Source organism: Dipodomys merriami, unplaced genomic scaffold (genome assembly GCF_024711535.1).
Source record: "Dipodomys merriami isolate MVZ:Mamm:240054 unplaced genomic scaffold, mDipMer1.0.p SCAF_68, whole genome shotgun sequence".
NCBI lineage: Eukaryota > Metazoa > Chordata > Mammalia > Rodentia > Heteromyidae > Dipodomys > Dipodomys merriami.
In genome coordinates, this window is record NW_027206268.1 from 4,364,644 (window position 1) to 4,389,796 (window position 25,153).

At 45.7% G+C, this 25,153-nt stretch overlaps 1 protein-coding gene and 1 long non-coding RNA gene across 9 annotated transcripts in view; one reads left to right on the top strand and one right to left on the bottom strand.

Moving 5' to 3' along the window:
• Nmnat3 (nicotinamide nucleotide adenylyltransferase 3) overlaps positions 1-22,047 on the bottom strand; it is a 62,143-nt gene extending 40,096 nt beyond the window's left edge. The window contains exons 1-4 of one of the 8 annotated variants that reach the window (XM_070005518.1): positions 21,627-21,774; positions 21,302-21,375; positions 10,481-10,625; positions 1,189-1,279 (exon numbers count right to left, since the gene is read on the bottom strand). The gene's annotated coding sequence lies outside the window, so the exon portion shown is untranslated. Of the gene's footprint in view, positions 1-1,188; positions 1,333-10,480; positions 10,626-21,289; positions 21,376-21,532; positions 21,581-21,626; positions 21,775-21,929 lie in introns of those variants that run through there. The other 7 variants (XM_070005510.1, XM_070005509.1, XM_070005511.1 and 4 more) reach the window with 7 other exon arrangements.
• LOC138816024 (uncharacterized) lies at positions 21,937-24,490 on the top strand. Its single transcript, XR_011368539.1, has 2 exons — positions 21,937-22,157; positions 22,906-24,490. It is a non-coding gene; the product is annotated as an uncharacterized lncRNA (long non-coding RNA).
• Positions 24,491-25,153: the final 663 nt, after the last annotated feature.

Sequence of the window (25,153 nt, forward strand, 5' to 3'; positions counted from 1 at the left end):
TCCCCAGAGACTTGTCACAGAGACCCAGAAGGGAAGGTGAGCCACTGCAGGTATCTGATGCTAATATTGCTTGGGATGCCATCAACTTACCTGTCCCTGCAGTAAGCCCAACCCAAGAATGTGGCTGCACACATCCCTGTTTATTATTAGACATAAAACAGATGGCTTTGGGCAGAATGGAAATGGATTCTACAAGCATCCTTCTTTGCACAGACCTCTTGACCAGACTTCTCATCTTAAAGGAAACAAGAGATACGGTTTGTATTCATGGATTGCCAACCACATTTTTCAGGACCCAGGGCGATCATTTCCATGTATGAGAATGTGTCAACTTCTCCCGGGCAATCAGCCCCTACGTGAACTTGAAGTCTGGTACTTTTGTTGATTTCAACTTTGTTGGATTCGCCTGCTGTTTTCACGGGCGCACAATGCTACTAAGAACAAAAGCAAAATGCGCCTTCGATGTCAGAGTGAAGATTCTCTGCCAGCCACCCCTTGGAGGAAACAAAATGCTAATTAAGCCCTCGTCCTAATTATGAGACTCGCAGGAAAGCAGGAGGCCCAGCTCCCAGCTCTTCAGCTTGGAGAACTTTCGGAAGATCTGAAGAGAGCACAGGACTGGAAGGAGGTCCCTGGCAATGCCACACTGGTATCTTTGGGACTCATTTCAGTGGCTGTAACCCGTGGAGCTCAAGTACAGTTACTGTGGTTATTGAGTGATGGCTGCACTGTGCTGGAGATACATTACAGGTTGAAGCTAAAGCTCAGTTATGTCACATGCCTGGAAGGAAGGGCTTTGTGCCTGCACTCTGTTAAGTTGCCTAATCTACTCTCCAAGGCTCAGGGAGCCCCGTAGAAAACAGCGATAATTACACATCCCTTTCCTGAGAGTGTCTGGAGCTGACCCTCTTTACAGTTATCTGGCTCCATGTGGGGCTCTCCAAAGACTTTGGCTCCTTTCTTTCATTAGGTTCAAAACAGAATCCACAGTTCTCTCTCCCTGACACCAGATGCTTGTTTATATTCTTTGGAAAAGACTCTGCCATGTTTCTAGTCCCCTATGATCATAACCTGGCAGACTTTGGGCAAATGCTCAGCATCCTTCAGCTTAGGCAGGCTACTCAGCCCAACTTGCCCTGGGAGATGGCACCACAGTCCCTCCCCCCCAGGAAGCCCAACTCAACATACCGTGGCTGTGGTCCTCCACCAGCGCCAAATAACACAGCTCAGCTCCAAGCCTCCTTTGTCCCTGGACGAGTCCCCATGGCAGACTTGCCAACTTGGAACAAAAAGCAGACGAGGGAAAAGGAGGTGAGAAGTATCTGAAGTCCACTAGGAGGAAGGCAGAGCAGCAGATAATAAAACCACCGCCCGCCAGCTGCTGTGCTGGAGAAAAGAGGAACAATCTGCTTCTGCTCTAGAGAAGGTTCCAGGCCAGCAAACAAAACATACATCAGGGGGCCTCAAGTAGGGCAGACTCTGCTGGCAGAATCTTCCAAGATCCATTCGACTTTTCCTTTTCAGTCCCGAAATCCCTGTATTTTGCTGGCCATGTTGCTACATTTCCCAGACTAATTGGCAGCAGGAAGAGGCCATATGATAAAGGTCTGGCCATAAAATGGAAAGACACACTTTTCTCCTGTTTTCTCTACATGGGCATGGGCAGTGATCGTGGGTTCTGAGTACAAGATCCAACTACAGTTTTACAGAGAAGACAAAAGCAGGGCTCTAATAACCTTGATGCTACTGTACCAGGCCTGGACTATTTAACCTCTAGGAATCTTTTACTAGGGGGAGAAATCACCTTCTAAGCCACTACTGGTTGTTTTTTTGTTTTGTTTTCTTTTTAAGTTTTCTCTTCTATATGTTGCTGAACCTAATTCTAACTGATATACTGATATCTGATGAATGTTTACTGAAATAGTATATAAAGAAATGACAAAAGTATGTAAACTTTCAGAAGTTCCTATTGCCCCAGTTAAATCTATTTTATATGTAGTAACTCAAGCGCGTATTGTTTGAAAGGGAAAATATACTTAGGGAAAAAATCTACTATAATTTAATTTTTATATGAATTTTTTATAGGAAGGGGAAAATCCTTGCTCAGGATTCTAGAAGGCTGAACTGTACAGCAGTGAATCTGCTTTTGTGTACATCAATGAAAACCCAGACGTTATCCTAGCTACTCACCACTCCTCCCCCACGCCCCTCACCCCTCAAAAAACAGATTCATGACAGTATGTTCTTACTACTGCTCTGAGTGGGCATTTGCCATATGGCTTGGTAGCTTAATGGTTTTCTGGTACTTGACAAAAATAAAATAAAATAAAAAAAACACCAAAGTACAATCATTTTTGCAAAGAGTCTGCATTCTTAGATGGGTCTTTTCCAAATAACAGCTGGGCCTCAAAATTGAGCTCCTTGATTTGCAATTTGTGGACACAATACTCAAAACATTTACAAGAGAGAAAAACCTCCAGTCACTTGGGCTATTTCCAGGCTTCAGAGTTTATGAAGTTTTTTTTTTTTTTAGCAGTTTTAGGAGTGAGTGAGCAGTTATCAATAAGCTGAAACCAATCGCCAGAACGCATGAGAAATAGTCTGCCCTACGTACCAGTGGGTTGTGACCACAAACGAAAGGAGAGAAAAAGGGATGAGAAAGCAAGAAGCTCCCATTACGTCCACAGGGTAAATCCTTATGCCTTTCTCATCACGCTGTCCCACATTTCCACAAACAGTGCCCAGATCTACAGCTCTGGTCTTGACCTTGTTTATGTGTGTCTATAGGTCTATGGAGATTCATAGACACCAGTTTGATAAGAAGCCAGCCAGATGTGGAATCAAAGCCACTAGTGGAGTGACCTTGACGGACTGTGTTAGTCAGGAGAGGCCAGGTAAGCTGCAATAACAAACAGACCTCAAATCTTAGCGGCATAAAGCAATCAAAGTTTATTGTACACTTTACAAAGTCTCTTCATGCTAGTGGGGAGCTCTGCTCTATCATCTTGTTTTCTTAATCAAGGACAAGAGGTCAGGCATTATCTGGGGCACTCCTATGTGCTTGAACACAGAAATGTGTTCTCTATCTGCCTGGTCCACACTCTTGTCCTACAGCCTCTATAATATATAGGTACTGAACAGAGGGAGTCCTGCTGAAATTAACAGTAGTTTGGGCCATTCTTGACCAAATCCTGGAAAGCACAGGATATGCTGAGCCATGTGGTTTAATTTATGAGCATGTAGGTCTGCAGTAAGACTGGACAATGAAGTATAAGATATTAGCATTTAAGTGGCCAGGGCAAGGCCATGTCCAAAACCATGTAATGGGTAGACAGTGTCAGAAGGAGCAGAGATTGAATTCTGTCAGTTCAGTGTATGCTCACAAACCTCATCCTTGTATTGGAATGATGCTAACTGCCTGTGAGATATGCTTTTGTCCTGGTCCTGGGCACTTTCAGTTCCAACACAGGCCATTGTTATTAGTAACAGTGGAATACCCGTGCACTCATCCAGGCACATTTGAAACATGTTTTCCAAGGTTTGAATGGAGTTTGAGCTACAAGAAGGAAGGTAAAGCTAAGCAACAGTGGCTTACACCTGTAATCCTCCTAGCAACTCAGGAGGCTGAGATCTAAGGAACATAGTTCAAAGCCAACCAAGGCAGCAAACTCTTCGATACTCCAGTTAACCACCAAAAAGCTAGAAGTGGAGCCAGGGCTCAAGTGGCAGAGCATCAACCTTGAGTAAAAAAGCTAAGGGACAGTTTCTAAGTTCAAGTCCCAGTACTGGTGTGTGTCTGCATGGGTCACACACAAGAAGGTGGAAAAAAAAAAAACAACAAAAAAAAACACTGCTAGGGCAGGCAAGCTGTCACTCACCTACATGTTTCCAGATCAAAAAGAGAAGATAGGCACATTTGTACCTCAAGTGCTGTAGTTGTGCATGCAGTCCCAGCCCTCAATCCAAAGAGCTTGTCAGCTAGAGATTTTCGGTGTGACCTTGTTTCTGCCAACGTCACCTTTGAAGCTAATATTTCAGCGCACAAAGCAAAAGAATTCCCTTCTTTGTGAATGAAAATAAGTTCTGCCAGAGAGTTCAAAGGAAATATAGAGCATGCTTCAGCAGTAGGTTAAAGTTTATTGGAAAAGAGGTAAACACACACACACACACACACACACACACACAGTGTAGGCTGGATAATGTTCTCCACAAGTATCAGTAAATGTTATGTTCATTGGAGAAAAGGTCTCTGTAAATGTGATTAAATTAAGGCAGAGGTGCTTAAGACAAGCATGGGTATCTTTGTAAGGGGGAAGGTAAGGACTCTGACACAGAGAAATAAGCAGGCATTGTGAAGGGAAACAGGGAGGACTTGGAGAAGCTCCTCTTGAGACTGCAGTGATGTGGCACTGAGCCAAGGCCTGTTGGCAGCCACTGGAAAGCTCACATAGATGAGCAACACATTCCCTCTGGAGTTTCGGAAGGGAAAGCAGCTCTGCGGATGCCTTGACTTTGACCTTTGGATACTGATTTCAGACCTTTGAGTTGCAGAAGTGAGAAAAATTAATTTCTGTTGTTTTAAGCTACCAAGTTTGTGGGAATTTGTTACAGCCGTCAGAGGAGTCCCAGAGCTGTTGGAGGGAAGTTTCAGTGTTTATAACAGCTATCCCCAAATAACTGTATGTTCTTGGGTGGCATTTGATGGAATTAAAATTCTGGCCTCCAGCAAGTGGGATGTATGAGATGACAGCTAGCACAGGTTAAAACAAATGACCATCCGACACTCTGCTCAGTGCAATGCCCTCTCCTGAAGCAGAAAGCCAGGGCATGAAGAAAAAGCTTTGTTTTGTGCCAGTACTGGGGCTTAAACTCAGAGCTTGGGCACTGTCCCTTATCTTTTTCACTAAAAGCTGTTATTCTAAAGCTTAAGTCCACTTTTCTGGGTTTAATTAAAGATTAAGAATCTCACAGATTTTCCTACCCCCAGTTGCCTTTGAACCTTGATCCTCAGATATCACCTAGGATTACAGGTGAGAACGTTAGCACTTAACCTACTTCGTGTTTCTATTTATTAGAATGCTATCACGTGGTCAAATTAATCTATCAGGTAGGTGAGGAAACTGAGGCAAAGCTGCTTAGCTGAGATTATTGGTGAGTTAATAACAGAACTGGATTTGGAGCTCTGGGCTCCAAGTTCCACCTCAGGCCTGGAATTCCATTTGACCCCACAGAGACAATGGCCAATAAACAGCAAGATCTTCCATTCCGTTGAAGTTGAGGGCTGGAGGGATGTGTCACCACACACAACCTCATCCCAGCTCAACTGACATCCACCTTTCAAGGCAAACAGTGAAAGATGGGGAGGACTCTTTCCGGGAAGGTAATAAATGCAGAGAGCATAGGGTAAAAAGGGACCAGGAGTAATTCTCAACTCCATTTCCCTTCCTCAAGGCTGAAGTCACCGACATGGCTCCAGGGGAGAAGTTTCTATCTTATTTCTAAAACCCTTCAGGGAACATTTCAGTTTCCCTTCAAAGGGGGAATATCTCATTAGCCTTCAACACTGGCTGTCCAAGACAGAGAAAATTGTCATGGTGATTATATATATATATATATATGAATACTCTCACAGAAAGCATGATATAAGAGATATTTGTAGGGCAGAAAACATTTAGAAATATGAAGACTCAGGTATTAGAACTAAATACTGGCATCCATCACATGGTTTCTGCTTTAAGTTTCATAAAATCTTCCCTCCCCTCTTTTTTACAGAGTAGTCCCTGTATGAGACCTTAGCTCAAGGAAAGTATGTTTCCAAGTGATTTAGAGGGGAAAATAAACACAAAATGGACTAAAAATTCCACCAATGGTTTCACATACATTCATGACAAATAATTCCAAGGCCAGAGGTTGCTCTGACAGGGAGAAGCTGGCCTGACCTCCTTGGGGTTAGTCTCTAGAAGCTAGTCACTTGGCATTTTATCTACAGACCATGCCACCAATGCTGTCAATGACTTTCAACTGCCTTCCCGTCATTAAGTGATGGGACTTCACGCCCTGAAAACCATGGGTGCCATCTGTCATTAGTCAGGATGGCCTGTGTGGGTGCATCCTGGGCTAGCTGGGTCTCAGGGCAGAGACTACCTAGGCTTCAGGGTCCCAGTCTCTGGGCAAAGATGAAAATGGACTATCCCACCCAATCTGGCCATGGCACGTTGTAGTTCCTCTTGCCATAGTTCAGGGCCCTTACTGCAGCCACTTCTCCCCTTCTCTCCATGTTCATGTCCTTGTGAGTGCTTCTCTTGTGGTGGACCTCTCTCTCTGCTTCCAAGGTGAGCTGCCTGGCCTCTCTGTCCAAACCTCAGCACACTGGTCACCCATCATCTGCTGTTGCGAAATAAGCCTTCTCCAATGTGGCTTTCCTCTTCCCCAAGAGAAGGAAGAGTTGGAAAGCTACATACTCCTTTCCTTACAAAACAGTGCTTCTAGAACCCATTCTGGCCTGTTCTATACAGTTCCAATGTTCTCTAGGTCTCCACCAAGAGCCCTGTAAGATCAGGCTGGAGACTGTAAGGTCTGCTTCTGATGGCTAGCAGACTCCACCCTCCTCACAGCAAAGTCTCCACCCAGTACGTGTGTTACCTAGGCAACTGGGACACCTGGAAGAGGTCACATCTGCATCCGCTGAGGTCACATCTGAATTTGATGTGGCCACACCTTTCTCCGCCCATACCCTAGATAAGGCCTAGCCCAGGCCCAGACGCTATCTCTTTGCTCTTTTCTAGCTCTTTTCTCTCTCTTTCCTCTCTCTTTCCCAGCTCTCTCTCTTTCCCAGGCCTTTCCCAGCCACGTGGAGTGCCAACCTTCCATTGAATAAACCTACCCCTTACCTGAATACCACGTGCGTGGTGCAGTTCTTACTCAGCTACCTCTTTTTAAAAACCTAACAGAGACAACACAGGGAGGAAACCTCTAGCCCTGGGGTCCACCCTCAATCAGCCAATGCCCAGCCAGAAGTGGATACCCAGAGACTTGGCACGTGGCTGCATGAGGCACCTGAGCCAGTGGAAGAGCTACCCCCATCAATCGCCATGATTTAGGAAGGCATGGACAGAGGGTGCCCCCAAAGGAGACCCCGAAGTGGGTGGAGAAGCTGAGCAAAGCTGAATCACTGTAAGGAGCAGAACTGTCCCATACTTGACACTGGCCATTTCAATAGGATGTTATACCTTCATCTCTGTGGTCTGGTATGGTCTTGCCTACCAGGAAGTGAACAAGGCAGCCCAGCCCGGTGGGGAGTAGGGAGGGTTTGGCAATGGCATTTTATCCTTATCCCTGGGCTGAAGAGGAACTTGTTGGGGGAAGACTATTCCCAGGCTCCCAACTGCATAAGGTTCAAGTGAAATTGTAAAACTCTACAAATTAAATCCACTTTTAATTTTGAGAGCAAAAGCGAACAGATGCCCTGCAGCTTCTTTTTCTTGGAGAGAGGGATCAAGATTCAATAAATCACCATCTCTTTTTCCCCCTCTCCAGAGACATTGGGCGTCACCGTAGAACTAATTGCGGCTCTGCATGTCAGACAGGAGACAACCTCCAGGGTAACTCTACCAGTCCAAGGGCAGATACAACCAAGGTGCTTAACCAGAAAGGCACATTGGCTTAAGAGAAGACTTACAAAGATTTCTGATACATCAACAGTGCCTCACTCCCATGGTATTTCTTTCTTTCTTTTTTTTTTCTTTTTTTGGCCAGTCCCGGGGCTTGAACTCAGGGCCTTGGCTTCTTTTTACTCAAGGCTAGTACTCTACCACTTGAGCCACAGTGCCACTTCTGGCTTTTTCTGTGTATATGGTACTGAGGAATTGAACCCACGGCTTCAGGCATGCAAGGCAAGCACTCTACCACTGAGCGACCTTCCCAGCCCCCTCAGTATTTCAATATGGAGTCTAAATGCTAAGGGAAACAATACATCCAGGGAGGAGAGCCAGAAATTCATGGGATTGTTGTTTTCTAAATGTCATCTTACTGGTGTTATTCTGTCATTTTCTGTTCTTACTCCATTCTATAAAAATTACTTGCTTGGATCAAATGGCACCTAAGAGATCATCCCGCAAACAAAATAGGAGTCAAGGGTACTTTCTATTTTTAAAATCAAGTGGAAAAACTCTGACATATCTTAGTATATCATGTAGTAACACAATGGTAATTATAATTTTTTTTAAAACATGATTTTTAAAAACCATTCAATTAAAGAGAAAAGAAACTACAAGTTATAAAGTACATATAGAGCTGGACACTGTTGGCTTATGCCTGTATCCTTGCTACACAGGAGGCTGAGCTCTAAGGATCAAGGCTCGAAACAAGCTGGGGCAGAAAAGTCTGTGAGACTATCAAACACCGAAAAGTCAGAGGTGGAGGTGTGGTTCAAGTGGTAGGGTGCTAGCCTTGAGCAAAACATGCTCAGGAACAGTGCCCAGGCCTCCAGTTCAAGCCCCAGTATTGGTGTGCAAGTGGAAACGTGTGTACATGCATGTGAGTGTGCACACACACACACAGACACATAATACTTATGGGAGCTGAGCCCATTTTTAGCAGGTCAGCTTTCCTAAATCAGTTCTGCCTAAGACAACCTGTACATGAGGTACCAAGTCACTCTCCCTCCACTTCCTGTCCACCTGTGAATCTCCCTCAGCTCTCTTCCTTATCTTCACTTCCCAAGACAATTTTCTAGCCCCTCCATCCAGGCCCCATCATGGTTGGCTACCCCTCATTTGAAATCCAACCCAACAAGGGAGAGGCTGTGGGTTACCCAGCAAGGGCATGAATGGGAGAAACTTGCTTCCTGAGCTCACAGCTGACTCATTCATATAAGGCTGACCTTCTTGGGATACTGCAAGCGATTGTGTGGCCTTTGGTGCTTCTAATAATATCACAAAAAGAAGACGTAGAACAGCACATCGCTGTCCTGATTACAGCACAGAGGCACATGGAATTTGAAGCCGGAAAGTCTATTATGTCTTTCCTCTGAATTCTGCCTTTGACTTGAAGACTTGGGCTGGCCTACGTGGTGCTCCACACAAATTGAAGCACAAAGACAAACATGGACATTGAAAGCCTAAATACCTCAGTTGGCTATGGAATGCATGAGATTTATCTTTACTGATGGCTCCCTGTCATAACTGGTGCTTTTCAAAGACAGATTCTAAATTCCTTTCAAAGTCCTTGGCTGCTGTGAATAAAACCTTCATGCCACAAGCATCACACAATATCTATTGGTTCGCAGGCAGTGTGTCAGGGAGACAGAAAGAGAAGGTACATTTCTGCATGGAGGTTTACCTGTTTGTGCTTGTACAGGGTAGAAAGACCAGCTGAGCATCACCATCCAGGGTATGAAGAGCTGGCACAAATGGAAACAGAGCCTGGGTGTGTGGAAGAGAGCCCTCAGCCTGGCCAGGTTTTTTTTTTTTTTTTTTTTTTTGTCGGTCGTGGGGCTTGAACTCTGGGCCTGGGCGCTGTCCTTCAGCTCTTCAGCTCAAGGCGAGCACTCTACCACTTGAGCTACAGCCCCACTTCCGGTTTTCTGGTGGTTTATTGGAGATAGGAGTCTCACGGTCTCTCCTGCCCGGGCTGGCTTTGAACCGCGATCCTCAGATCTCAGCCTCCTGAGTAGCTAGGATTACAGGCGTGAGCCACCAGCGCCTGGCTCTGGCCAGGTTTAAGGAGGGGATCTGGGGAAAGTCAAAGGTGTTTATCAAGTTTGGAGGGATGAACAGGAGATAGGCAGGTAATAAGCTGGAGAGAGGAAACGGTATTTGCCTGGGAATATGAAAGGCCATCAAGCATTCTCAGATAGTACAAGGTCCACAGAGGAGTAGGAGAGGCTGTGGGTCAAGTTGGCAAGAGCCCTGGGCTCTATGTTGACACTGCTGAACTTGATCATGAAAGCACTGATCATGAGAGGGTGAATATGCCTCTGGCACAAGGGAGTGATCCACCATGAGTGATTGCATAAGGCTCCCCTGAGAAGCTGTGGCCCTCTGGGAAAGCCTTCCTTTATTCACTACTCTGGAGGCATCAACAACTTCAAAGCCTCATTAGCAGGCAGGTCTCCCTCGAACAATGAAGTCTGTCTTCCCTTCCATAATGCCTGCTCTTGGAGGCCACAGCCGCTTTTTCAATTGCATTCTAATTTCCAGAAGTGATAAACATATGCTCATGTTTCCATTTACAACTTTTTGATTAGCAGCCCAGCACTGCAGCCGCGAATTACCCATTTTCTATGATAATTATTTTTACTTCTCTAAACCAAGAAGGAGAAGCAGCACTTTTAAATTACTAGTGTCGAGCCACAGAGGGAGGGAAGAAGTAAGCACCATTGCAATAAAATACCAAGAGTTTGAAAAATTAAAAGCAAGCTGTGGGGCTGTGTCAGACAGGGCCTTCTGGAAGGGTGTGCTGTACACTGGGATCCACTTACCTAAAACCTGGCCCAGATTGCAGAGAGCCCAGGAATAGCTCAGCCAGTAGAATCACGACTCTAAGAGCAGCTCCTTGAAAAGTGGGTTGCTGTGGGTGACCAGATCTCTGGACCGCTCAGGTACTGGTTCTTGTTTTTCTTGCCCCTAGGAAGATGTTAAAAGATGGAGACGTCACTAGCTCAGATGTATGCAAGCAACAACCACAAGGCTTTGGGTGCATTATAATTGGAATCCAGCCTCAGTAACTGGCAGCGGGAAGGCTCCTAAACAAGACCAGGGCAGGGCTGTGGCTGGTGGCACTGACTAAGGATGGGAAGCAATGGACTTGGGTCACTGACTAAAAGGAAAAGGTGTTTCCCCTCCCTTGCAGGGCTGCAGATCTACTGGCAGCTTCCGGCCCTTTTGAATAGGCATGAGACATTAATGGGTAGTCATGTGTAAATGAGGATGTACTCACTGCTCTGTGTGTGATGCCAGTCCTGGGTGCTGTCCTTGAACTTTGTGTGTGTGTGGGGGGGTATGCCAGTCCTGGGTGCTGTCCCTGAACTTCATGTGTGTGTGTGGGGGGGATATGCCAGTCCTGGGTGCTGTCCCTGAACTTCGTGTGTGTGTGTGTGTGTGTGTGTTGCCAGTCCTGTCCCTGAACTTCGTGTGTGTGTGTGTGTGTGTGTGTGTGTGTGTGTTGCCAGTCCTGTCCCTGAACTTCGTGTGTGTGTGTGTGTGTGTGTGTGTGTGTGTGTGTGTGTGTGTGTGTGTGTGTGTGTGTGTGTGTGTGTGTGTGTGTGTGTGTGTGTGTGTGTGTGTGTGTGTGTGTGTGTGTGTGTGTGTGTGTGTGTGTGTGTGTGTGTGTTGCCAGTCCTGGGTGCTGTCCCTGAACTCTGAGCTTCTTTTGCTCCAGGCTAGCACTTTACCACTTCCTTTTTTTGGTAGTGCAGTGGAGATAAGAGTCTTACAGACTTTTCAGGCTGGGCTGGCTTTGAACTGCCATCCTCAGATCTTAGTCTCATGAGTAGCTATGATTACAGACATGAAGTCATTGGTGCCCAACTGTGCTCATATGCTTTGAAGGTGCTGTCTGCAGCTGTTTCCAAAGTGCAGCTCAGATGAGCTGAAGGGTGCTGATACTGGGATGACTTGCTCATCAAGAAACTGTCATGGGCAAACCATCCTCCCTAGGTACCTGTGCTCAGTGCTGGGGTCAGAGATATGTGGCCTGCTCTCAAGGAACTAAGAAGTAAAGTCAGACACAGAACAAAACAAACAGTTATTTTCCATGTTTACAACGCCACCTGTGACACAACACAACAACAGAAATTCCAGATGTAAGTCAGTATCAATGATTAATAATCACAACAGCTGAAAATTAACACAATATGTGCTGGGCACTTTTTAGGTCTTTGAAATCCTACAACTATACTATCCTGCATATTAACTTTAGTCTGCACAACACCATGTACAGAATTAGGATCTTGTTTCTGATGGGGACCTTTGCCGTCACAGCCCTGTCCTGTATACTGAGAAACACAGGTCAAGTGCAAGCTCCCTCGGACCAAGTGGGGCAGGTCATTCTCTCCTCACTGCCTCTACAGTGCAGCAATCACAGGAGCCTGAAGGAACTCTGTGGAGCTCAACCCAAACCCACCAAGGTCTCTGGTGTTCACAGTGGCTCATTTCTACAGGAAATAATAGATGCAATTAGCATGCTGTCCAGCCTCTAGACCTCCATCATAACCTCTTCCCCCAAGAGTGACTAGTTCTTATTTCCCCACACCTCACATCATTGAGTGGGGTTGGAGGGAAAAGCAGGCCAGCCTGTGGTCAGGTTGGCCCCAGCAGAGTACAGGATACCTCTTCCTACACAGGAAGGGATCTGCAGTGGCTGGGTTTAATCAGTCCCAGGAGGGAGGGGCGCTGTGAACTGAGTGTGGGGTGGGGTGAGGAAGTAATAGAAGAGGGTTACACTGCATCCTGTGTGGGACATGGCTGTGTACTGAGGATGTGCTTTTAGGGGATATGCTGTGGGGGAGGGGGGGAGGAGTAAAAGGAGCTGTGAATCTGACAAGGGAGAATGTTACAAGACATGTGTGTGTGTGTGTGTGTGTGTGTGTGTGTGTGTGTGTGTGTGTGTGTGTGTGTGTGTGTGTGTGTGTGTGTGTAGGTGTGCTGCAGTGTGCAGGATGGGGTACAGGAAAGCTAAAAATGGTAACAGGTAATTACATTGTGTTTACAGATATGTCCCCTTTATTGTCTATGAAATGTTTCTCTCAGGAAGGAGGTATGTAGTTTACTTTCATAATATACCTATTTACGGGAATAAACTCTTGATGTAAAGAAAAAATATTCTTATGAAACAAATATACAGTGAGGTAAATATAAGGGAAAATCAGGAGACGAGAGGCAGAAGTCCTAGTTTGGGATGTGTTCTCGGCTGTCAATTTCAGGCCCACATTAAAACTGCCTGGGGAGTCTTAAGATGGCCCCTGCCTAGATCCCACATCCGGAGCCTTCCAGGCCATCAGAGGGATGACAAGGTGCATCAAGACATCAATAGTTTTTAAAAGCTCCACAGGGAGCCCTAATGTGCAACCTCAGATGAAAAACACGTTTTAGAAAGGAGCAGCTTTCAAAGAACAGCAAAATCAGCTTTACCCAGAAACTTGTAAGAAGTGCAAGGTCCCACACCAGACCTATGCAGTCAGAAATCAGGGCTGCAGTCTAGCCATCTGGGGCTTAGCAAACCTTCCAGGTGGTTCTGGCTGCTTGGTGTTCAGAGCCCACTGCTCTGGGGATTTGGTGAGACAGGGCCCTCACTGGCATCTCCCCCTCCCACTTCCCAAGACGACATCTCCACCACTGTGGTGCCAATCTAGTCAAGGTCAACTAGTACTTCCCAACTCAGCCCCAGGAAACCTCTCTTCTTTCCTGGGACGGAGACATTGGCTGGGAGTCAGGTGGTAAGCAGCTGATGGCCAATTCCAGACGGATGACATCCTAGGGCCTACTTTGTCTGAACCCCAATCAAGTCACAAACCAGTGGGTCAGACACCAGAAAGTTGAGAATTGACTATAGTCTTATATTCACTGATTTTTGATCAACAGTCACCTCTTTAGCTTTGTTAATTAGGAATGGACTATGCAGAGAAAAAAACAAATGTTTCCTCTGCAAACAGATTTATACCCAGATTCATCTCAAAGCCCCTCACAGTCCCCAAACCAACCTCGATGCCTCTGTGGCTACACTGGTCAAATACAATTAATTTTTCCAGAATTGATGGAATTACCACTATGGAGTCAGTGGGTATATATTAATAAGGAAAAGTCTTAAGGTAAAGGATAGAGTTCTACTGAAGATATGACGGTATTCTGAGAGCTGAATCAGGGCTTGTAAAGCATGGCCCCTTGGTTAGCAATGATGTCTCTACTAAAAAAATTCTCCACATAGGTCTTCAGATTTAGTAATTCCATGACAGTATTATTGAAGAAGATAAGGAAAGAATAACACTTAGAGAGCTGCTCCAGCTGGTGATGTTGATAAGGAAAATATACAAAGTAAAAGGAATCTGATTATTTGTTCCATTGCTAGGACAGAAAAAAAAATGAACTTTTGTGTAAAACCAGAGAGATTGCAGGATTTTCCAAGGAAAAAAAGTGTTTTTTTCTTTTAATAACAAAATTATACAGTGGGGATCTGAAATAACAAATGTAATACCTACAAAGTAGCACATAACTGTGCAAAGATGTCTAACAAGATACAATGGCTTTTTCTTTGTGACACCATGGGGGATACGCCAGTCCACCTGTCTATAGAAGGATAGTTAATGATCAGACATAGAAGGTTCATCAAACTGTTTCGTTTACTTATGTCGGGACAGACTGTGAACAGCTCAATGAAAGCTGAGAAACCCACAATCAACGCCTGGCATCTGACTTCCTCTCCCAAGGAGGCATTTGTCCCAGGAACTACGGGGTCACAACATATAGACCCTTAACTGCCTTTCACCCCTGTCCTCTGCCAGCCACAGCTCACAAATCTAAAGTCAACTGCTGCGTGCTTTCCTTCCAATCTTCGGCTTAGAATGAAGCAAGATTAAGCTTTCTCTGCACAATAAACAGAAAAACAGAGCCAGAAAATCAGACATTAAATACTCAGGGATGTGAAGGTTTGTTTGTTGAGAAGTCTTGTGTCAGGGGAGATAAGCAGTTCCTCTTTTCCAAAGCACACTTTTTATTAAAAAAAAAAAAAAACCACTGTCTATTACATAAATTTTCAAACATAAGCAAACACTGAGAGATTAGCATAATGAGTCTTTTCTGAATTCCCTCTCTCCCCTCTTCATTCTCCAGTTCAAGGCTCTCCACAGGTTAGGAATCCGGTTGTCTGTTCAGTTCCGAGACTTGCATCCATTTGTTCTGAAGACTGCTGAACTGAAATCCTATGCCTAATGGTGGCCAGAAAAATGGCAACTTCCTGGAAAGACTGAAATCTACTTTAAGATTTTAAAAAATGTATAGAATAATGAAAGCAATATAAAAAGCTAGGTGGTGGTGGTTCATACCTGTCATCCTAGCTACTCAGGAGGCTAAGATCTGAGGATTAGATTCTCTAATCACCAGTTAATCACAGGAAAAACTGGAAGTGTTGCTGTGGCTCAAGTGGTAGAGTGCTAGCCTTGAGCAAAAGTTGCTTAGGAAAGCACCCAAGTCCACAGTTCAAGGCCCAGAACCAGCAAAAATGAATGAAGGAATGAATGAATAAAACAGTATAACAAGCTTGAAGAAGCAAATAGTTCTAACAACTCTTGCCTGAGATGGCCCCTTGCAGAGTATCTCCCTGAATGCATCCAGAGTAATGGCATTCTGCTTACTAGGTTGCTAATCTTTCCATTTACAGTACTGTGTATTATTCCATCCATTGGGTATCCTGTAATTTCACCATCCATCTGTACCATGTGTTCTGGTCATGGCTACATTTCTATCATTATAAGTAATGAAGGAGCAAATACCTTCTTACAGTGTCTCTTTGCACATTTCACATTATTTTCTTAAAGCAAAATCCCAGAAGCTCAGAAGTAGTGGCATTATAACAACACCTGAGGCAGGCAGTCTCTCTACTTTCATCATCTCTGGTCCTTTGATTACTTATAAAATACAAAGTGGTTAATAGACACTGACATACTTTTTTTCTCTCTCTCACACACACACAAAGGAATAAGAACGGCCTAGAGCATAACAATACTTTCATAGAACGTGACCAGATGGAGAATGAAAAGCAAAGTCAGCTTGCATACTAGGGTCAGGGTTTGAGTGGTAAACATCTACTTCTGATCTTTAAAATTCAGAATTATTGGTTGAGTTATGGTGGAGAGAAGGAGAGAAGCTGGATATGGTGGTGTATGCCCATGGTTCCAGTGCCATGGGAAGCCTCAAGTAGGCAGACTGCAGGTCAGATGCTCACACAGGTGGAAGTGAAATCCTATTTTAAAACTAACCAGTGAAACACAGGGCTAGAGGCATGGCTCAAGCGGTAGAGTGCCAGTCAAACTTGTACAAGGTCCTGGGTTCAAACCCCAGTAGCACAGAAGAAGAAAAAGAAAACAGAAGTCAATAATCATTTCAAGTGAAGACTCCTACATACTAACTCATATAATAGGCATGCTGCCCTCATGATCACTGGTTCACAGAGAAACTTCAAGCCTTTTGACATCTTCTTTCTCCTGGCCTGGTGGGATCCCCACATTATAACAGTGACTCTCGCTCTCTACCTTCTACCTATCATTCACTGAACCAGAATCCAGCGTGGTCCTGCATCTGTTGCTTTGACCAGTGCTGAGGGCTATGGTTGGGAAGGGGTAGAACCAAGGTATGAAGCCCCACAGTCTGAGTCTGATATAAGCTAATTCTCTTCTGTGTGGCTATTCCAAACTCTGGCCTGGGTTCTATTCTGCCTTGACACTTTATTTTTCTAAGAGGAAGGGGAGGGAGGGGGATGACAGAAGTGGAAGTAAGGAAGAAGACTGGCTCTAATTTAAAAACCATCTTAGGAGCTCTAAAAAAGTTCCAGGTTGACTGATGGACACATTTACACTCTCTTTCATAAATACCCACCACTTAACATGCACTTTCAGGAGGTATAAATCCTGCCTCTGGGTGCCAGCCTTCATGGAAGGCAGATTTCTAGAGCCACTGGAGGGCCACAAGCTACATGATTACAATCCTATTAAAGCTGCCCTGGGAATACAGCCCTTCTCAACCTGCTCAGTGAGTGGCAGTCAAACTCACCTCAGGAGGAAGAGCTGGGGGCAGGGGACTTGTACTTCCCCAACCTCCTTCCTTTGGTCTGGGGAAGAAGGCAGCTTATCGCTTATAGCAAGGTCTATGTGGAAGACAGATGGGGATGGGACATGCATTTTGTCCACAGCTTTGGCCAAATACAATAAACCTAATATTTTCCAGGTATGGAGAGTTTCCCAAGGCTGCTCAGATCAAGACTATGTAAAACAGGGCTTTCTCCCAGTGTTGTCTCTCTGTTATCAGTGAACTGGGTGGGCATGAAGTATCTCTGAAGGACCACTGGGATCCTCACACAAGACCATGCTGGAATGATGGGATTTTTTTTTTAATTGTCAGTCTTGGGGCTTGAACTCTAGGCTTGGGCACTATCCCTGAGGTCTTCAACTCAAGGCGAGCACTCTAACACTTGAGCCACAGTGCCACTTCCAGTTTTCTGAGTGGTTTATTGGAGATAAGAGTCTCTTGGAGTTTCTTGCCCTGGCTGGCTTTGAACCGATATCCTCAGATTTCAGCCTCCTGAGTAGCTAGGATTACAGGCATGTGCCACCGGCGCCTGGCTGGAATGCTGGGATTCTGTGTAGAGGGGCATTGACAGGAGAGGGAGCACTTGGGGGGGAGGGGAGGGCGTGCTGGAGAAGGACCTAGGCAGGTGCTCCTGGTAGCAGGGGAAGTTGGAGGAAGGCTTTCCTTCAACATCTGTGCTAGGGATTGCAGCTAAGGGGTAGCTCAAGCCAGAAATAAGAATATGGAGATACAGATCCTACCTAGTTTTGCTACGGTATCATTTTCATGCAGGCACTTTCCCTCAAACTTATCACCTTAGGGAACTTCAGATCTCCTCCAAGCCCACCTCCCAGATTCACACTACCAACAGGTCGCTTTGCTAATTCCTAAGCTTGGCGCATGGGTTAGCCAGACTATAAGGGAACATTGACTCCATGGCAGTTTGTTCAACACCATCATACACAGCTGCTTCACTAAAACAGTGGGGCAGGGACCTGCCGTCCCAAGCCTGCCATGGAAAATAGGATCTGTCCATCTTTCCTAAGGAATGATGATAAAGGAGTACAGACAGACACTGGTCAAGACAAGCCACTTTATTTAAGAGCTTCAGTAGCTCAAAGTGGCTTAAGGAGATGCATGGAAGATTTATCTAGATGATAAAATACCTGAACTTGAAAGGCATATAAATGATCATTTTGCATAGGTTTTTTTTCCCCCTTTCACATAGTCAAGTGCTTTCAGAAATGAATGAAACACATATGAACTTGACTGCACTTCAAGTCAGCCGTCTGGTGAGTGTGTGCACAGTGCCTTTGCTACTAGACAGGCCCAAGTAAGTTCAGAATCCATGCCACACACAACCTTGCCTGTGGCCTTAAGTTGCCCTGTCATACAATCAATATAATAAAAATGACACCAGTTATTATTATATTTCTTTCTTCTTCTTCTTCTTCTTCTTCTTCTTCTTCTCCTTCTCCTTCTCTTTCTTCCTTCTTCTTCTTCTTCTTCTTCTCCTTCTTCTTCTCCTTTTCTTTCTTCTTCTTCTTCTTCTTCTTCTTCTTCTTCTTCTTCTTCTTCTTCTCCTCCTCCTCCTCCTCCTCCTCCTCCTCCTCCTCCTCCTCCCCCTTCCCCTTCTCCCTTCTCCTTCTCCTTCTCCTTCTCCTTCTCCTTCTTGCACTAGAGTTTGAACTCAAGGCCTTCCACTTGTTAGGCAGATACTCTGCCACTTGAGCCACACTCCCAGGTCTAGCAGCTAGCTTGGACTGGGGACTTACCTATAGAGCATTGAGCCTAACACTTCCTGAATGCTCTGAACAGCCCTCCTTAATAGGTACAGTGCTTCCTACTTTGCAAATGCAAAGATTCTACTTCAGAGGACCTCTGTGTTACACTAAGGTCAGCCAGGCAGTCTATCTGTTACAGACCTGTGGGGTTCACTACTCAATTACAGAATACTTGAAAATGCATGGCCCAAAGAAAATGCTCACAAATGCTAGTTCTCTTTCTGTCATCAAATACCTTAACATTTGTTTTAAATTTTGTTATTGATAGTACTGTTTGAACTTGAGGCCTCACGCTTGCTAGGCAAGTGCTCTATCATTTGAGTCATGTCCCTACCCCTCATACTTCTTTAAAATAAAATGCATATTCAACCATACAACATCTAGTTTCTTTCACTCATGCACACATACATTTTTACTCTGCCACATGCAGGAGTTACAAAATTGGACTCTAGAGCTCCCAGGCCATGGAAAAAAAAAAAAAAACCAAACCAGTCTCAAACAATTACCACACATATAAGTAAGTACCCAGCCAGCCAAAAAGGACAATTCTCCCGTTTTCCCTGGCCTCAGTATTCATAAGCATTCTGAATATCTGGGGCATACAGTATGGCTGTGGTGGCCTTTTATCTTACATAGTCCTCTCATCTGGAAACTGGAACTTTCTGGCAAAACTACTGCCAGAGATAACCCAACTCCCCACTAATCACCCAACACAGTCCTTCAATTCTTCCCTTCTCCCCCCAGCCCCCTACACACACACATACACACACACACACACACACACACACACACACACACACACACACACACACACACACACACACACACACACACACACACACACACACACACACACACACCCTGTCCTATTGCCTCCCACCAGCCTTTACAGACACACACACATACCAACCCTGTCCTTCTATTGCCTCCCACCAGCCTTTGCCCAGAACAGGGAGTGCAAATTGGAACAGCACTAACAGTAACTTCCTGCATGTCAGGCACGGCTGGATGCATTTCAGGAGCTCATAAAATCTCCCTAATAACTCTCCACGGGAGGGAGGCACTATTATTATTCCTAGTTTAGTTCTTTGGGGGAGAGGGAAGGAAGGAGTGAGGGTGAATATTGTTCCAGGGTCAATTATATATAGCAAGCACCTGTCAGACTTGGAGGTAACTGAATTAATTACCCAGGATAGGTGCCCAGGTAGGAAGTGCCAGGCCTGTGACCACTGGACCTGGAGCCTCCGTACTTGCTTTGGCTGGCACATTGCTGTGGTCTGAGAGCGAAGAGCACCCTTTTGTTTTATCAGTTCTGTTTTTTGGAGATTCCCTATAAATAGTGCCAGGCTACTCAACTCTGCCTTTATCACCACTGCCTGCCCTGGCCAACTTTTCCTGGAGCAAATCCTCAGTCCATACCAGTCCCAAGTCCATACCAACAGAGCCACGAAGACACCAAGACCATTGAAGCTATAAAATACACCAAGCAGATGGCAGCTATTTACTGAAGCCCAAAACATTCTTCCAAGTCCACGGAGGCTCCAGGGGCCCAAGGGGTCTTCACCAAGATATCAGCAGAGGGGCTACCTCTGAGGAGTCTTCTGGCTACTATTTTTAAGGTGACTATCAAGAACTGAGGCCACCAAAAAACTCAGGAAGCAATTGCCACTCCTCCATGGAGGAGTGTGAAATAGTTGCCTGGGGAACTGTAAGTGCCAGGAGGAACTTTCTGGAAAAAAATGTATAATAGGGGGCTGGGAAGGTAGCTCAGTGGTAGAGTGCTTGCCTCACATGCATGAGGCCCTGGGTTCGATTCCTCAGCACCACATAAACAGAAAAAGCTTGAAGTGGCACTGTGGCTCAATTGGTAGGGCGCTAACCTTGAGCTGAAGAGCGGAGGGACAGCACCCAGGCCCAGACAGCCCCACAACCAACAGGAAAAAAAAAAAAAGAAAATGTATACTAGGACTGAGCAGAGAGGCCTTCGCTGAAAGGAAAGAGGGTCAGAACCCCTGTTTTGGGGTGGGACAGTGAAGTGTGGAATCTCCCTTTACTCCACCAGGCCCAATCAATACAGGCTCCAGAAGGGCAAGGCCTGTGTCTGAATTCTCTCTGGATCTTCCCAGCAAGGGGAAGTGAACTCTAGTGAAATGCTTCAAAAATGGCCATGTAGCTAAGGTGACTATGGTTTTTATGCCTGTAATCCTAGCCACTTAGGGGACTGAGATCTTGAAACTGCAGTTTGAAACCAGCCTAGGCAGGAAAGTCTGTGAGACTCTGATTTCCAAGTGACCAGTTTGAGAAGGGAAAAAACAAAAACAAAAACAAAACAAGCAAAAAGTAACTCAAGTGGTAGACCACCAGCTTTGAACAAAAAAAGCTAAAGACAATACCCAGGCCCTGAGTTCAAGCCCCCTTTCCAGCAACCACACACATACACAATGTATTATATATGTACTATATATGTATACATGTCTATAATACATGCCATGTACCATATATAAGATATATATATATTTATATGTGTGTGAGTATCTATCTATCTATCTATCTCAGCTGGATAAACCAGCCCTTGCCTCAACAGACTATTTGGGGTTCTACTCAGAGGCCCTCACTTCACAGAGGACAAAAAGGAGTCTGGAGAGGGGAGGCAGTTTCTCAAGAGGCCAGGAGGCATGGCGAGTTCAGTCCCCAGGACAATGAGGCCTCCTTTGAGAACGCCCATCACACCTTCGCAGGTACCTTGCCGTCCACCTGGCCGGATGAGGTTCACTTTCCCACACTGCAGCCTCCCCGGGGCAGGGACAGGATCCAGTCTACAGAGAAGGAAAGTCCAGGTCAAGGAGTTTGCTCTCCACCCTCCCCCCCCCCCCATCACTCATCTCCGGCTCCCCACCCCCACCCCAAGTTAGCCAACCCTACCAACTTCTTCCTCCAACAAGCCTCAACCCCTCGCGCCTCCCCCCCCCAAACCTGGTTCCGCACGCACAGCCCCTGCGTCAGACTCTTCTCCCGCACCGTGTGTGTGGGGGGGGCTTAGTCAGGTACTCGTGTTAGGTCTCCCCACCTGACTGACGAACCCCGCGGTACTGGCGCCCGGTGAAGGTTACACCCCAGGCACTTGTTTTTTACAGACGGTGCCTGCAGGCCCGGGAGCCCCGGGAATCCGCGGCCGGGCGGGAGGGGAGCGGAGGGGAAGGCCCGGCCCCGCCACCTGTCGCTCTGGCGCGCGCGGCGCCAGGTCGGCGTGGCGGGAAAGGGTCACGTGGGCCCGCGCGGCCGGGAGTCACGTGGGCCGGCGGCCGGCCGCGCGTAATACCCGCAGCGCTGTGGCCGTTAGTGACACCTTCCGAATTCTGACAGGACTTACAGAGAATTCTCCTCAGTCGGGAAGTAAAGGCAGACACGGCCCAGAGCTACTCTCCCGCGGCAGCCGCGGGACGACCCCGCCTCAACCCGCTTTGGGGTGGGGGGCGGGGTCTAGGGCGGGCTTGACCTTGCTCTCCCCGGTCGGTGGGCGGAGTCACAGAGAGACACTTCTGCTCTCGCCCCACCCCTCTTTGGGGGCGGCCCTAAGGAGATAAACCACGCCCTCCGTGTAAGCCACGCCCTCTCTTAGGTCCCGCCCCTCCCCGGCCTAAACTGCTCAGTGAATCCTCACCTTCAAGGCCTCTCTTTGCATTGTGGGCCAGTTTGCTTTTTTATTTTCTCCTGTTTTTATATTTCATTCGTTATTTTTTTTAAAAAACTCTTTTCTTTTTTAAAAGACTGACCTAATAATAGAGCAAAGTGATGCTTGAGCAGAGTTTTGTTGGTTTGTTTTGTTTTTTTCCCCTTTCTTTTTGTTCCTATCCTGGGAATTGAACTCAGGGCCTGGGCACTGACCTTGAGCTACTTTTGCTCAAGGCTAGCCCCTGCCACTTGAGCCACAGCTCCACATCTGGATATTGTTGTGATTAACTGGAGACCTCACAGATTTTCTTGCCCAGACTGGCTTTGAACCTCAGTCATCAGGTCTCAGGCCTCCTGAGTAGCTAGGATTATAGGTGTGAGCCACCTGGCTAAATGAGAAGTTTTTAGAAAGTAAAAGTACCGCTTAAAATAAAACAGAAGCCCCTCTCTCTTGTTCCCACCCACCCCACCCACCAACAGTCCATTTTCTTTTTGTTCTTTTTTACAAAGTTCCTCTATTCAGCTCTTCTGATGGTCACCTCTTGTCTCTTAGAAACAAAATAAGCTTACATAGCATTTTCTTGATTTATCTATTGACTTTCTGCCATGTTAGAGGAGGATTTACTCTCTTCCCATGTCCCCTCTCCAGACAAATTTATACCTCTGTCTTCCAGCCCTGCCCTGGTGAGAGGACTGAGACCTCAAATTGAAGTGGATGAAGGTTTTCTGGAGCCCAAAGCTTTACACCATTGTGGACATGATGGAGAATGAGCACTGGTTTTCAGAAAGAAGAAACAGAATTAGGCCTGCCAAGTGAACAGTTCTTTTGAATGAGGAAAGACATCACAACTCAATCCTAGGACCTTGGAGATCCTGGGCCTTACCTCCTGAGATCTTGGGTAATCTGAGTCTCTAATTTGCTTCCCCAAAGCAGTCTGGCTTCTCTGCCTCTGGAGAATCCTCCATAACTCCTGGCACTTACCAGAGCCGTTCAGGGAGAGAGGTCCTGAAGGTCAAGATCCACCAGTTCTGCTAAGATGATTCCCTAATAGAGAAAACTGGAGTGTGCACACAATTCAACCATTCAAGAGGATGTTCAAGTTTGCAATTGTCCTGCATCTCATTTCCAGCTATTCCTGACCATAGACACAAACCAGGACCTGTTCTTCAGTCCATTCTATTGCCTCATGTGCTTGGGTGAATCTTGGTGGGGAGACACTCTGGGCAGGGATCAATGCATCTGGGGGAGAGTGACAGTCATAGGCTGGGTTCTGAGGATGTTATGGGGGACTGACTGATGGGTGGACTCTGATGGGCCACAGGCTGGGTCAACCTCTGCATTTAGGAGAACCCATTCTGCCAGGCCTTGGTGCCTCATGCCTGTAAATCCTAGCTACTCAGGAGGCTGAGATCTGAGAATCGGTGTTTGAAGTCAGCCAGGGCAGAAAAGTCCATGAGACTCTTATCTCTGATTATGCACCAAAAAGCTGAAAGTGGAGCTGTGGCTCAAGACATGGAATACCTTTGAGGGGAAGAAGCTAACGGCTAAAGCCCAGACCCTGAGCTCAAGCCCATGTATTCCTCCCCCATCTATACACACACACACACACACACACACACACACACACACACACACACACACACACATACACATCCTCAGATTTCAAACTCCTGACTAGCTAGGATTACAAATTATGAGCTGTTGGCACCCTACTGGAGTCTATTTTTGTGTGTTACCTTAAGAGTGAGGTCCAAATGGGTTGTGTTCTTATGCATTTACTTCTTGGTACATATCCCTAAACCTACAACAGTGCTGGTGTCTGGTATGTATTGAAAAGTATTTGTTAAATGAAAAAGTGAATGAAGAAGTTGAATGGAGTGAATGAAAAAATAGGATCAGGAAGCACGAAGATAAAAAGCATTCTACACTGCAGACTGACTCACCTAGCTCAGATTCCTCTCACACTGGAAAAAAAAAAACTGTTGGAACATAGATAAGTGATCCAACTATATCATCCGATTCATAATAACAGGTTTAGCATTTGAGAATTTTACAATTTTACATTTGACCCCATGTCTGCTAAATATTTAAATAAGGGTTAGCTTGAAAGGCCCACATAGTCGTTGAAAAGTAGTAAAAAGATAAAAGCTTCTTGTAGTCATTTTAATGATTCAGAAAGCTGTTCTGTGGCCTCTGCCTGCTGTGCAAGAGCCCAAGATGGTAACAAATTACCTGAAAATAGAGCCCTCAGTCAAATATTTAAGATCTCACTTATTTTCATTTTCTGCATAGTTTGTCATCCTGTTTCTTACTTTTTTTTCCACTCATCCTGCAAGCACACGATTCACACAGTAACGTTAATAGAAATGTTTCATGGATTGTTAAATGCAGCTAAGCAATGAGCTTTTGCTAGAACATAAGGCCAAACTGAGGCCACTTTGCTGTTCTAACAAAATCATTATTCTTTGAAGGTGCAGAGGCCTCGCTTCATGCTTGCTATAGAGTGGGTAAAAGCAGTTGCAAGTCTGCTTCAGAAGAAGCTTTCAAATGTGCCATAAAATATATTGTGCAGTGGTACAGTTAAGAATAGCCAGGCGTGGAAGCGCATATCTATAGTATCGGAATCTTGGGAGACAGTAATACCCCTTATTAGGATCACAATCCTAGACTGGTCTTAGCCCAAACCAAAGTAAAACGAAACAGGAGACCCTGTCTAAAACAAACTGAAGCCTTGACATGATTGTTTTCATGCATCAGACCATACTCACATCCATCTCCTTATAAATTAAAGCATGAGCACAGAAACTAAGACATTGAAAATAGCGTGTTCACCCGTAGTCACAGCAGTACCCTGGTGGGACTGTGGCTTACAACCCCCTAACAGTCTCTTCCCTTCCTGATTTCTCTGTGCCAGTCTTTTC